The following is an 11,925-nucleotide window of genomic DNA, read 5'->3' on the forward strand; positions in this document are numbered from 1 at the left end:
AAATATTAGCCAAACTCCAAAACGGCCTTAAAAAAAAAACAACAAAAAAAAGCCTAAATTAGCCAAAACAGCTAGCATGTAGTTGAAATATTAGCTAAACTCCAAAATAGCCTAAAAAATGTAGTTAATGCCAAAATAGTCCAAAAAGCTAGCAGAAGCTAGCAGTTTTAAAACTGTAAGTTTTTAATATAAATGTGATTAATAAAAAGGAAGGACTATTATTCCAGAATAAGTCAACTTAAACTTAAAATAACTTTTAATATTTTACTCTCCATAAAAAGATACTTTGTAAAATTATACAAGTTAGAAATGAGCGCGAGATAACATTGGGCCAATAATAATAAAATAAAATGATCTGGAGGGCCGGATATAATTACTCGGAGGGCCGTATCCGGCTCCCGGGCCTTGACTTTGACATGTGTGGTCTAGCCAATTAGAACAAGCCTAAGTAGGGTATGTTGGAAGACCTTTAGGAATGAGGCCCTCGAGGCCTTGAGTTGCCTATCCCTGATTTAAAGTGTTCCCTTTTGATTATGCCGATTTTAGCCAAACTCAATAAACCTGTCGTTTTCTTGGACATAGTTTCTGCAGAGCAACAGTAGTTAATTAGAAATTCGCCTCCGAGTTGTGGGCGGGACTCTTGGTGCAAAGTAAGCACACCGCTACATCCCAACATCCTTCTGTTTACATAATTGGTTACAGCCCCTCACAAGCCCAACCTAACATTACTGGTAAAACAAAAATGGTGAACAATATTGGAGCTTTCCAGTCAAACAATTTTGAGCTCAGACAAAGAAAACAAAGATGTACATAGATCTAGTCATCTACAAGAGGATGCATCAGAATTAAGTGGAACAGGGGGCTTTTTAAAGCAGTTTTAAGCTAAACTTTCTTTTTTTGTGTCCATCATGAGAAAAATGCTACAAGAACATGCTAAAAACACAATGTTCTTTGGAGTGGGCTTCATCTATTTTTGTACAAAACCCAAGTTGTGTTTGGTAAACATGAGGCAGAGCGAAAGTATGAACAGCTCCAAAATGATGTGAGTGGATAAGACAGTGATATCATTGGAAAGACTGACTGAGACTATTGTGTTTTTTGAACTTTGACACGCGGTTATAGAATCATCTTGGATGGATTTAGAGAGTTTGAAAAGCTACAAGGTGCCTTCACTCCCCATGACACACAGCAGGCTGAAGCGCTCACTGGAAAAATAACATTGGTTGATGCTGAGAATTTACAACACATATACCAAATAGGGAGTTGACAGCCCTGGGGTGCAGAGGGGGATAGCTGTATAGGATGATTCTTTCACACTGACAGAATCACTAGAGCTAAAATGTCAGCACAGTTGGAAGAGCAGTAAAAAAGCAGAAGGGGGGGTCATGTCAACTTTATTCCACAGTTAGCCTAAGCGTGTGTAGGGGGTGATGATATCAAGGTTGTGTTCGACAGATAATGATCACCATGTGACATGCTGTCATGCTGGAAATATATATATATATATATATATATTTCAGGGAAGCATTTGTTCTTTATGAAGACCACAAACAAGTAAAAATTAGATGTTAATTAACCTAATTTGGCTTATTGTGCTAATAAATGTCTTCCTAACACCCTATACATACATTAATGACGTGTGTTAATAAAGTTTGTCAAGGAATCTTATTATAAAGTGTTACCAAAAATGCTGTTTTTAAATAAAAAAGCCTCTATATCAATACACACCAACTTTGATAAATGAGTTTACAACAGAACCAGAATTATAAAAATAAAGTCTGCCAAAAAATAAGTGTTGCTATGAAAAAAAGGAAGGTAAAAGTAGAAGAACACATTGAGTTAAGTATTCAGGTAATAGTCTACTTACAGTATGTATGCAAGGAAGAAAAACAATGTTCTCCACCTTGCATACCATTAATTTTATGGAGTTCCTGATGGACAGCTTTATGTCTGGTTAAAACACTGACACAGAATGACATTATCGACTGTATGCATAGATCCTTGATGCAAACAGTGATGAGTGTGTGTGTTTGACAGCGGTAATTGAGAGAGCCATGGAGGCATCAATCACTACCGAAGCCAAACTCTAATTTTGCAAAATGTCTTGCTAACCATCAAACCACTGAGTCGACCTTTCTGAATGTTAAAAGGGAATAGCAGCACATAGCAACGTGCTCCCTAGCAACCGCGTCAACACATCTTCATGTGGCGTGTGCTGCTGTACTTGATGAATGATCGCTTGCACAGGAAGAAGTGTCAGAGCTCAGAAAATCATTTCTTAACTAATAAGGGGTGTCAGCCACATAGATGGCAGATTTAAGCTTGTTATTTGCAATTAATGCTTGGGGAAGTATTATGTTATTGGACTTTATGGGGGATTGGTTAGACCAAATTACAATTAAAATTTAATTAAGTTTTAATAGCATCCAATCCGTCCTGCTTACCCACCACGACCACTTTGCTCGAATCTCACTCCATCTGGTTGAAAGTTGGAGATCTTGATTTTACACCTGCACTTCAGAGACATCAAAGTATAACTTTTGCACAGATGGTGCCGGAAAAGGAAAATCAGATGAAGTTTATTCCAATTTATTAAATATATAAGTAGGTAATTCTATCTGGCCCTCCAGATTGTTTTATTTTATTGTTATTAATAGCTTGATGTTATCTTGAGCTTATTTCTAACTTGTATAATTTTGACAAAATATTTTTATGGAGGGTAAATTTTGAAACTTATTTAAGGTTTATGTTGATTTATTCTGGAATGATATTCCTGCCTTTTTAAAATTCATATTTATGGATAAAAAGTTATAGTTTTAAGGTTTTAAAAGAATTGGCATTATGCTAGTTGTTTTGACTATTTTTTCCTTTACTAAGATTAAGGCTATTTTGGATTTAGCAAGTATTTCAGCTAAATGCTAACTGTTTTGGCTAATTTAGACTTTTCTTTTTAAGTTTCTTGGGCTGTTTTGGAGTTTAGCTAATATTTTAGCTACATGCTAACTGTTTTGGCTAATTTAGATTTTCTTTTTAAGTTTTTTGGGCTGTTTTGCAGTTTAGCTAATATTTCAGCTACATGCTAGCTGTTTTGGCTAATTTAGGCTTTTTCCATTTTTTTAGGCTATTTTGAAGTTTAGTTATTTTTTCTTTGCTACATGCTAGCTGTTTTGGCTAATTTAAACTTTTCTTTTTAAGTTTCTTGGACTGTTTTGGATTTAGCTAATATTTCAGCTACATGCAAACTGTTTTGGCTAATTTAGATTTTCTTTTTAAGTTTATTGGGCTGTTTTGGAGTTTTGCTAATATTTCAGCTACTTGCTAGCTGTTTTGGCAAATTTAGGCTTTTTCCACTTTTTTAGGCCATTTTGAAGTCTACTTATTTTTTTCAGCTACATGCTAGCTGTTTTGGCTAACCTAAGTTTTTTTTGGATAATTTGGGATTTTGCAAATATTTTAGCTGGCTACCAGCTTCAGCGTTTTCAGCTATTAGCTTCAGGGATTTTAGCTATCAAATTAAGCGTTTTCAGCTATTAATTTCAGCATCTTCAGCTATCAGCCCTTCATTGGCCAAATTCAGCTTACAGCCTTCCCACCTGCATTATCGCAAGTAAGGCTATATATCTAGTTAATAATTATGTTAAAAAGTTACAGGTTTAAAGTTTTAAAAATGTAGTTTTAGAGTGTTCAATAAATGTTTATCCTGTTCGACCTAAAGTGTCTTCTGGATTTTGGCCCCTTGTGCGATTGACTTTGACACCCCTGATGTGGAGAACTCTGGCAATAATGTAAGTCATTGGCTGGCAGTCACATTTCTGCTGTTCAAATTGCACCTATAAGAGACAGCACTGAACTGGAACATGGAACCACGCCATCAAATAAACTGTTGACCTTGACATCAAGAATCGAGGTCATATCATCCATCAGAACGAATTACCGAAGCCGTGGAATCTGCTTTAAAGGCCAAAATGATTAGCTGTGTTGTCAACAAGAACTTTTATTATCAACTGATGAGTAATCCTAGATTATTGGAAGGCAGGCAGGCAGCAATGTGCAAGGTGATTAGATTCCAGAGTCATCTGTTTCAAACAGGCTGTGCACAGTTGTGCAGTGTAGTGAAACAATTAATCCAGAGGCAACGCTGCATCTGGAGCGTTCCACTTTTATCTCTGTGCTGGATTACAGTGCTGTCATTAATATTCACTCCTCTTAATCATGTCGACATGTATTGGATACAGTCTATCATGGGGCATTAAGCTTGATCAAAAATCTTGAACTAACTGTTATAAAGTATGCCTGGGTCGAGTGGTCTCAGTCTTACGGATAGAACTGATAGATTTAGAAAATAATAAAGCAAATTCTACAAAGATCTGGTCTCCAGTACTAAGACATGTCATTTGACTTTAGAGCTCAAATTTGAGTAAGAATGAACAAACCAGTAATCTATAAACCAAAAAAGCTAGATTTTTTTCTAACCTGTTAATTGAAGTAAGGAAACAGATGGTTTTGTTATCATCCTTTGTTTATAACTGATGACAATATTCAGCTTCCCTTTAATGCTCCTCCATAGTTTGTTTGCTTTATTGTATTCACTGAAATATGAACACAATTAAATATATCATATTTTGCAGATCTCAACCATTGTCCAAGATGGATTTTTCAGTAATTCGCTTATCAAATAAGTGTCAACACAATGTGTTAAATAGTTTAAATTCCAACCGGAATTTAATCTCACCCTCCAAACGGAGGGGTCCATCGTGGGGGTAAACCATGTCGCGCTGAAAAGCACTTTTCTTCACGTGGATGCGCTCTGAAGCACAGAAGTTTACATTTAAATGTAAAGTAATGACTTTTGGTGTAGTATGACCTTTTAAAGTTATAAAACCGCTCTCATTATGTGTATTAAAGCGCTGGAAGCTCTGCGCTAACGCTAGCGGACTGGTGATTATTGGTGATGTCATCGAAGAAAAGTGACGTCGGAAATATGAGACACACTTTCTTCATAATTTAAAGTGAGATTGCATTAAATAAAATGATTAAATAGCGTTTTTGTTACAATTTTTTTTGTACTCTTGTAGCAATGTTTTTCTGGTTATTAATTGTGTATCCTTGTTTTTTAATGACTAATTCAGTTTTCATCAAGATGTAAAGTAAATGGTTATAATTTCCAGTTTTTAGTGAATGGTGCTGTTTTTATGAATTTATTATTATTTACTTTTACATTTTATCATGGCAAATGACTGTTTTAGTATATGAATGTTGCAGTGACCAAAGAACACTTTTTAAAATTTTGTTGTAACAATGACGATGGTGTTTCCTTGTAAAGCGCTTTTTTGCTTCACTCTTTACAGTCACAATCCCTTTCACCCTTTCTCATTCTGATGGCGGCTCCATTGCCGAACACTGGGGCCAACCTTCCACCAGAGGAAAGTTGGGGTTCAGTGTCTTGCCCAAGGACAAGGCGGGATTCGAACCTGTAATCTTTTGATTAAAGGTCAATCGCCAAATCGCTATACCGTGGCCGTCTAAATGACAAAAAAGTTGGCCTTGTATCTAAGAAAAACATGTTCCACAATTTTAGTGTCATTTTCAGTTATGAATGTTGGTTATTTTACTGTAAATATCTTTAAGCATCTCTAATTTTTTCCCCCAATTTCTCAAATGTTGTGGTCATACCTTAATTCTTACTTCAGCAAAGTAAGATTCAGTTTTTTTTTCTTTTTGCTCCATGTCAGAAGGTTCTGAATATGCAAATTGGTTTCACAAGACACATTTGCCAGGGCAATGTGAGAACGCCTATGGTTCAACAGATTGACAAGTACACTGGCATGAGATGAGTGATTATCCTCATGTCAGAGCAGGAAATCTTCATAAGGGGAGCTGGACAATACCACAATCTTGCATTATAAGTGAATAAATGTTCACAAAAAGAGCCATAAGAAATGTGATAAAAGTGTATTTTTATCCAAACATGAATGCTGTAATAAGCAGAGCTAAAATAGTTCCTGTGTTTTGAATAAAAAGTTATTACCATCAGTGGGTGTTCGCTGTAATTTGCAACTACAAGACACATAATTAAAATTTCTGTCACCTAAACTCTTTCATGTGGGTTTGTAGTGGACAAAGAATAAAGACTTTGATAAGCCATTTCACTCAGATGAAAAGATCCTTTCCCGCCACAGTCGATAATAGGCTTTGTTACTTGCTTTGATCCCACCATTGATTCTGTGATCCATTTCAAACAACAGCTTTCCTAACAGAAGTCAGTTACATCCACCAAAATGCCCAACTTGTCCAAGAATATTAAGGTCTTTAAGAGTACCAGGCTTATGCTTTAATACATTCAAGCCATCTGTCCAAAAAGCATTCAGTCTGTACCGAAAATAGAATAAAATACAAGCTGCTTTAGCTGTCATGCTGAGAACAAGTTTGCACTGATCAGAGTTTACACTTCATTATTGTTCTAAAGATGGGAAATTGGGCGGGACAATGTAAAGCAAAAAAGATTTTCTCCACCTATAGGTCCACCTTCCTGCCATTCAAAAACAGTCCACTAATGATGCTAAATTTGTAACTCTTTAAAATTCAAATGAATTTGTTAAAAAAGGAGCCAGTTTTTCAATGGGCTCTATGACAGGCTGGCGATCTGTCCAGGGCGTATCTCGCCTTTGCCCAAGTAATCGGGACAGTCGCTGGCAACCCCGCGGCCCCAGCGGGTTCAGAAAATGGATGGAAGCTCAGGATGAAGATCCTCCCATCGATCGGCCATATTGAATCTTTATTTCTACCCTTTGATCTAGTCACTGAAAACATCACATGACCAAAGCTGAGTCCCTGATTGGTTGACACACCACATCAACCGTGTTGCAAATCCAATCATTGTACGCATACGCCAACTGTGGTCGTAGGAAGTTCATGTAGCGCTGTGTTTTGTTGTTGAATGCAGGTTTTTTTTGTGTGCTTTTCTTTTATTCTGTGTGTTTTGCTGCCAGACACCTGAATTTCTTCCTTGGGGGATTAATAAAGTTCTATCTATTTTTATCTATCACAAGACCTCAGATCTCATCTGTACATTGACTTAACATTGAAACTTGACAAAGTTGGCAAATCACGTCCAATGTGAATACACCATTAGAAGCGTTAGCCTTGTTGCCATATTCACAACATTACTCTAAACCTTGCTTGCAACAAGTAATAAAAAAGACTGACAACCCACAGCTGCCATGAACGTTACTGTGACTATACGAACTGCTAACACGTAAAAAACAGTGTGACATGGCTGTTAGCGTATTCACAAGAACTACCAACCTTGATTGCAACACATAAAAAACAAGACTGATACTGCTAAACCAAAAGTTACACAACTACGCTAACGTCAAACCTTGAAACACATAGTATATGTCTCATAACAACTAAAACCGCAAGGCTGACTAAACATTAGGTTGTTGTTGTTTTGGTTGCAGTGTGAGCTGCTCAAAGAGGCTCTGAGCGCTCTGCTGCCAACTAGTGGTCGGAGGTTAAAGTGGAAAACAAAAGCAAAACGTGAAGGACGCTCATAAATAATAAAATAAATATCGCAATGAAAACATTTTATATCTATACAAGTATCGCCAAATGAAATATCACGATATATCGCCAAATCGATTTTTTTCCTACACCCCTCTTGAAACACATTAAAAAAATAAATTAAAAAACACACACAGTACAACACCTCTACATGTTAGTTGCGTTAGAGTATTCACAATAACTTCTTGATTATTTACAACTCATAAAAAACAATACTAATACTACTGAAACAAACATTATAGTAACTAAGCTAACTTCAGACCTTAAAAAACATAAAAAAAATAGTGAGCCATCACTACACATTAGCCGTATTAGCTTATTCACAATAACATTTAACTCCGCTTTCAACTCGAAAAACAGAGTGACATTTGGACGTACTATTGTGTACCTCTAAAAAACACTTCGACATCAATAAGCACAACCAGCACGTATGAGGAGCTCCAGATTATGAGGCGGGCACACTGTTGTTTTATGGAAAAAAAATTAAAGGTTTGAAGTGCACCTTATAGTTTACGGTAAGCAAATTTAAAAAAAAGAAAAACTAAATTAGGACTAACATTAGACAAACAATTTCACCAGTTTTCCAAATTGTACGATGTAAGAAATTTTTTGAAAAGAACAACAATTAACAATTAAATTCACCTTCAAAGTGTCGGGCCATATTATAAGCCACAGTCAACCCTTTATATTTACTAGAAATAGTTTCCTGCTCCACAAAGCAGAATCAGCTAAAGAGCGGTAACAACCCTGCTGACCAAGAAGTCCAATTTGTGCTTCTATTGCTTGTTCTTTTCTGTCTTGTATGATCACAAAGTATGAGGTTTTCTTAAGTACACACTGGTGCACGACTCCAGAGACCCAGGGTGTCCTTTCTGTCCCCCTCTCTTTTTTTTGGTTCTGGCAATTAACGAGAAATAATTAATGGCAAAAAATGAAAAAGTTGAGGGTGTAGAGCCTTGACTATAGAGTTCTGCATCATAAGCATTCAATTCATCCTTTCAAGGTCCTTGAGGTCCATTGCTCTCTGGCTCTGATCTTTCTACAGCTACTTGAACAAAGGTCTCTTTGACACGAGTCCTCAGTTACTCGTCATATTCTTCTAGCAACATTCCTGTCTTTTCTCCTTCCTTAATTCCATTCTTTTGACATCCGGATTGCAGCCTCAGTTTAAAAATTCAGGTCTCCAAACTGTGACCCCAATCTTTTTTTTTTTGCCTTTTTAAGCCTCACTTTATTGGAGTAATGCATGATTTAGAAAGCAGGGGTTGAACAGTGAGGCTTTAATGCTTCTAATGAAAAAAATGCATATGAGGAGAAACCAAACGCACCAGTGAAGGCTAAATAAAATCAAAGTCAAACCATCTCACAGGCGATGTGCTGCCAGCTGAAAGCACGTCAAGATTGAAATGTTTGATGATTTAAAATGATAGTAAGACAAAAAATACTGCAACCCTTCAAACCACCACCACCAATACTAAACCAGGACTGTAAAATCAAAGGACGAGTAGCTGTAAAGGAATGTGTGAAGCAGATGAAGATGCAGACTCTGACCTTACAAGCTTTACCTAAATCAATATTCATCTGAGGGGTCATATATATATTTATGCCACAGTTATTGTGAGCAGACAAAATGCTGAGGAGAAAAGATTAGGGAGACAGAGTGGGAGATAAAAGAAAGACATTGCTGAGCACTTCTGCCCCCTGGAGGAGGTTTACTGAAGGACTCTGGCATCGCTGTGAAATGAAGGCTGCAGAGAGGAGCTGCTGTGAATAGTCTTGGGGTTTCTGCATATTGCACCACCTCTGTCTCATAAGGAGGGGCTTTGATCTGTGCATACATTTAAATTCCAAATAGGCATAAAAATACCAAGGGGTAAAAGCTCATTCATTCATAAATGCAACACTGTTGAGCAAATTGTGCTTGATTTGAAGGATATTTCAAAGGTTTGATGTCAGGCTTCACAGTGACAGTTGACTCACTGAATCGGTACAGATCTGATAAAAGACTCAAGTCCTGTGCGCATTCCGCTAGAAATAACTTTGTTTAACCTTGCTGGAAAGAACTGAGGAATTCAAATGCAAAGAAAAATTAAACCAAAGCTGACTGAATATGAATAAGACATATGGGTTTTGCTTTTACAAATGCCATGCAGATGTCCCTGAACACTGAGTCTGTAGTTTAGGCTTTTAACCAGCAGATGGCATCAGCAGTTAGTGCACACATCAACCATCTGGGTCAGTGCCCACAGCGAGACAATCCAACTTTTGCCTCTTCATCCCAAACACACAGCTTACATGTTTTTAAATGCACACATCTGCATCCTATTGGCTTACTTTCACACTGTCACTGTCTTTTTTGCCTTTGTACTCAAATGCTGAAATCAGAGCAGCTCCCAGCTTGATGGCACTTGTATGTAAAAGGAAGACAGAAGGCGATAAATCATTGATACACGAGTTAAAGAGAGTGGTAATCGTGATCAATGGAAACGTCAAAAGTAGGAAGGGGGAGATTAGATATTGACTTAGGTAAATGGAGCGAGGTGAGAAGAAATTGCCTTTAACTAACAGGTGTTTTTATGTAGCACTTGCAATTTTGCTGCTTAAAATGGAAACAATTTCCACGTTCAAACTACATTTACAGCGTATGTAAGTACTGCATATGAGAGAGAATTAACTATTTAAATTAATCTGTCTACAATTAACTTTAAAGACACTAAACGTGTATTTAAAGGGTTTTTCTATCATTTGTATTTCTAGATATTTAGTTAACTTCTCAAGAAAAAAAAATCAACATCACAGATGGCTGATTTGTTGTCATTCTAGGGGGTGTTATTTTTATTTTAAGAACTCCCTTGAGCTAAAATATATTTTTAAAGAAGACCTGGCAAAAAAAGAAGCATAAAAATATGAAAACAGATTTAAAACCAGCTTTAGAATAACATGTACATTATGGTAGACAGTTCTCGTTCAACGTTTTTCAATAAGAAAAACTAAAACAAGGCAGTTGGAGCAAGGAAATAAAAAAACAAAAAAAGCTAAGTGCTTTGTTTGAGGAGTATATTTCTTTTAAAATAAATGGAAACAATTGCATTTTAAAAATTCATTAATCCATTAAAAATCTAGAAATTAACAAATTGAAGAATTTGGCTTTACAGTAACTTAAAATAACAAAATAATTCAATTTAAATATTAAATTATTTTCATTTATTTGTTTTTGTTCAAAATAATATTTCAATTTTCCAATGACATTAAGATCAGCACATCAATACCCTAATTATCTTCATATTTAGATTAAGCAATAGTATCTTTAGCATTGCAATACTTGATAAATATTTCATTACCTTAAATAGAAATATCAAATCTTACCAGGGGTTTGAGAAGAATCTTGTGAAACACACCTCAGCTGGATGACATTTGGACAGGCTTTTCTACTTGGAGCATGCAAGGGCAGCTGCTGGGGCAAAAAGAAGACTTTAGGGTGACAAAAACATTCCAGATTAACAACGTTAAATGCTACATTTCAATCGGAACAACAGGTTTACTGTAGCCTACTGTGCTCCATATTTTTTTTATTTTTTCTGAAAGCTAAGATTATCTTAGGAGAGGCTCAGTTATATTTATTTTGGAATATTTTGACTGTTTTGTCCAAATAATTTAATTGAAATGTTACAAAAACTAATTTTAAAGCTAGGGGATACATTGCCTTTCAGGCAATTGTTGTCCGACTGTCTCTGTGCCACATAAACTCTTAAAAGTCAAGTTACAATGCTTTTATTTAGATGAGCTTTGTGCTGATAACATATATATATTCTATCTTTTACTTGTGTTCAATGTTGGAGCATGTTGTTCTGTGCTCACCTGTCATTACCAGCTTGTATTGTTTTGTTTTGTTTTATTTCATTTTTGTAAAGTACGTAGTCAATTGTTCTCTATGAAAAGTTCCATAAAAAATATTTACTTATTTAATAACTTTAAATGACTTTTGCAGATTGATAGGATTCTCAGTGGATGAGGCATAAATCTACATCTTCATAGAACATTTCAAAACATACGTTATATGGTAGAAAATGTATAAAATTGTAATTTAAACATTCAAGCAATAAACTTTAAAGACCCATGCCAATGAAAATCTAGGTTTTTTTTGTTTTGTTTTTGTATTTCTCAGCATGTTTTCTCACAATGGAGGACATATATAAAATAATTTAATGTTGGATCAGGGGGATATTAAATCTCACGGCTTATACTATGCTAAAGGCTTGGAAGGTGCTATAAGCTAGATAGCAAGGGGTGTAACCAAGGGGCTAATGGGAAATAAGCTGAGGCTAACTTCACAATTGTCCAGCCAACAACACAGAGGCAAAT

The 11,925-nt window shown here is 35.9% G+C and overlaps 1 long non-coding RNA gene across 4 annotated transcripts in view; it reads right to left on the bottom strand.

Annotated features, from left to right (window-relative positions):
- The window catches only part of LOC112158751, a 354,072-nt gene that overhangs the window by 340,936 nt on the left and 1,211 nt on the right, over nucleotides 1–11,925 (bottom strand). For 3 of the 4 annotated variants that reach the window (XR_004947099.1, XR_002921355.2, XR_004947102.1), the window contains exon 2: nucleotides 10,930–11,014. This is a non-coding gene — a long non-coding RNA (uncharacterized LOC112158751). Of the gene's footprint in view, nucleotides 1–10,929; nucleotides 11,018–11,925 lie in introns of all 4 variants that reach the window. The other variant, XR_004947100.1, reaches the window with a different exon arrangement.

The sequence above is a fragment of the Oryzias melastigma genome, linkage group LG23 (genome assembly GCF_002922805.2).
Source record: "Oryzias melastigma strain HK-1 linkage group LG23, ASM292280v2, whole genome shotgun sequence".
NCBI classification, from domain to species: Eukaryota; Metazoa; Chordata; class Actinopteri; order Beloniformes; family Adrianichthyidae; genus Oryzias; species Oryzias melastigma.